Genomic DNA, 3,452 nt, shown 5'->3' with positions numbered 1-3,452 from the left:
CCAATAAGTCTGTTTAACTAAGTTACCAATACACTGTCGTTCTTTTTTAGCAATAACTCATTCAGGTATCTTTAAAAAATCACGATCTAGAAGATTGTGTCGGTGAACTAGGACTGCGCTACTAGTACACCGACACTATCTTCTAGATCAGTCCTAGTACACCGACACTATCTTCTAGATCGCTACTAGTACACCGACACTATCTTCTAGATTTATCTTCTAGATGCTTCTAGATCGCTACTAGTACACCGACACTAGTGTCGGTGTACTAGGACTGATCTAGAAGATAGTGTCGGTGTACTAGTAGCGATCTAGAAGATAGTGTCGGTGTACTAGGGCTAATCTAGAAGCTAGTGTCGGTGTACTAGTAGCGATCTAGAAGATAGTGTAATTGTACTAGTAGCGATCTAGAAGATAGTGTCGGTGTACTAGTAGCGATCTAGAAGCTAGTGTCGGTGTACTAGGGCTAATCTAGAAGATAGTGTCGGTGTACTAGTAGCTATCTAGAAGATAGTGTGGGTGTACTGAGAGCTATCCTTCTCTATCTTGGACTCCAGTAAAACAAGAAACTGCTTACAGCCCTTCACTTGCAGCTTCGTGTTGTTTCTGATAATTAATTTATAGTCTTTAATGTTGGGAACAGAAACAAAACTGCTTAATAAAAGCGAGAAATAGAGCCTCAGGTTTAATTGATAATGTTTTAAATACGACAGTTGTATAGTAGACATCTCTTCATTTAACATGAGTATCTTATTAACCTGTTTCATAAATCGTGTTATTAACAACACGAACAGTACTATACATAGACCGTGAAAATAAAAACCTACACTCAAATATTGAACCTGAACTACTTTTAACAACAATTTTATTCACTACTGATTAGCCTTGATTAGATCGTGATGTTTACATTTTTACACTTACAGAAACAGCCCAAACTAAACCAGTACACTTTTCTCACACGCATTTAACTCGTACCTAGGTTGGAAAAACGTACATTCTGGACATGGTACCTAATTAAATAACAGATGTTATAATAGAAACCGCCTGAAGTAACGTCTTTGAACACTACCTACACACATGTTACGAGAAATAATTGGTTATAACTTTCAAACCACTCCGTATCTGAGCTCAGAAATGACGTCACTCTCAGCGCGAGAAAGCTTACCAGCGTTTGTATAACAACCAGGAGATTTTCGACTACGTGTATTACATTTTTGTCTTTGTTTTCTATTTAATAGGAATCCATTTAGTATAAAAAGTTTTTTAACCAGATTTTGATGATAAAGTTACATTTATTTTATAACTTTTCGTCTCTAAACCTTACGAAACTCACAAAAAATACATATTATATTCTTATTAACATTGATATATTTGTGGTAGTCATTTTTAATTTACTTAAAACCTAACACAGTAAACTGTTTTTATAAACAGTGTCTGTAACTTTATATCAGTTCGTATTAAACATTCAGTAATTGGTTGGTCCTCCTCGTTGTCTGATAACCTCCGCAAGGCGACGTGGCATGCTGTCGATGAGGTTATTGATGTAATCCACCGTGTTTTCATCCCAACTTGTCAACTCATCCCAACTCAGCTACAGTAGCTGGTTTAGGGTCGTGGTTAGCAATTTTCTGGCTCAACTCTGCCCAACAGTTTTTAATGGGATTACAATCTGAAGACTTTACTGGCCATGGCAATCCTGTAACGTCTTCCTGGTTGAGATAATCCTGAACAATACATGCACTGTGAGCAGTGGCATTGTACTCCTGGAACACAAAGTTATTATCAAACCTTGCACTAGCATGTGACAGAAATATCATCTCCATATGATGTCTGTAGGAGGCGCCATTGACGTTCCCCTGGAGAATAGGAAGAGCGGTTTGTTTTTTCACCATGATGAATAGCTGACCAAACATGTACTGCACCATCTATTGTGTGTTTCCTGTGGAAAAAGACAGTCTTCTATCATTTGTTCTCCAGGTAAACGACAACACGCAAATAGCACTACAGAACATTTCACGTTATGGATGTTACAGATAGTGTACACGCTAATAGCACTACAGAACATTTCACGTTTGGATGTTACAGATAGTGTACACACTAATAATACTACAGAACATTTCACGTTATGGATGTTACAGATAGTGTACACACTAATGACACTACAGAACATTTCACTTTATGGATGTTACAGATCATCCATAATGTGAAATGTTCTGTAGTGTTATTAGTGTGTACATTATCTGTAACATCCATAAAGTGAAATGTTCTGTAGTGTTATTAGTGTGTACACTTGTTCTGTAGTGTTATTAGCGTGTACATTATCTGTAATTTCATGTTATGGATGTTACAGATAATGTACACACTAATAACACTACAGAACATTTCACGTTATGGATGTTACAGATAGTGTACACACTAATAACACTACAGAACATTTCACGTTATGGATGTTACAGATAATGTACACACTAATAACACTACAGAACATTTCACGTTATGGATGTTACAGATATTCTAAAACGCCTTCTTTCCTATGTAGTTGTTACTTTATGTTATATCGTTAATCAACTAACGTAATAACTTTATTCTTCCAGAATTGTGTACTTTCAAAAATAAAAAGAGAAAAATAAAGATTGGTCAAGAAATTCAATAAACAGAAAACTTTATTACGCAAGTATAATTTATTCTGCTGTGCCTATTCGTATACGTATTCATGAGAGTTATCTGACCAGAGAATTTTGATACGACAAATGATCTTTTCAGATATTTGAAGCTCAAGAGAACGTTGCGAATTTGAAGAAAATTATCTTAAAATTTAGAGTTGACAAGATAATCCCAGAAGGAAAAGTATCCTTCTAAATATCCAAGGATATAAAATAAGTATCATACAGACTTGGGGCCGATATGATCATCCCGGAATGAAATACAATAATTTTATATCTCTGAAGTTTAGGAGATTATTCGTTGATAATGGATAAATTAAAATAATTAGAAGATTGAGGAGGAAACAATATATCGATTAAAGATACAACCTGCTGTGTGAGCAACTACAGAGTACGTGAATACAATTAGTAAGTGAAGGAACCTGACACAACCTGCTGTGTGAGCAACTACAGAGTACGTGAATACAATCAATAAGTGAAGGAACCTGTGTCTATAAACTGTTCATCCAGTCAGATACAAGTCGGGTGTGTACCTGTGTCTATAAACTGTTCTTCCAGTCAGATACAAGTCGGGTGTGTACCTGTGTTTATAAACTGTTCATCCAGTCAGATACAAGTCGGGTGTGTACCTGTGTTTATAACCTGTTCATCCAGTCAGATACAAGTCGGGTGTGTACCTGTGTTTATAACCTGTTCATCCAGTCAGATACAAGTCGGGTGTGTACCTGTGTCTATAAACTGTTCATCCAGTGAGATACATGTCGGGTGTGTACCTGTGTCTATAAAATG

This window comes from Limulus polyphemus, unplaced genomic scaffold (genome assembly GCF_000517525.1).
Source record: "Limulus polyphemus unplaced genomic scaffold, Limulus_polyphemus-2.1.2 Scaffold6507, whole genome shotgun sequence".
Lineage (NCBI taxonomy): Eukaryota > Metazoa > Arthropoda > Merostomata > Xiphosura > Limulidae > Limulus > Limulus polyphemus.
The sequence above is the reverse complement of the archived record's forward strand: the minus strand, read 5'-3'. Positions refer to the sequence as shown.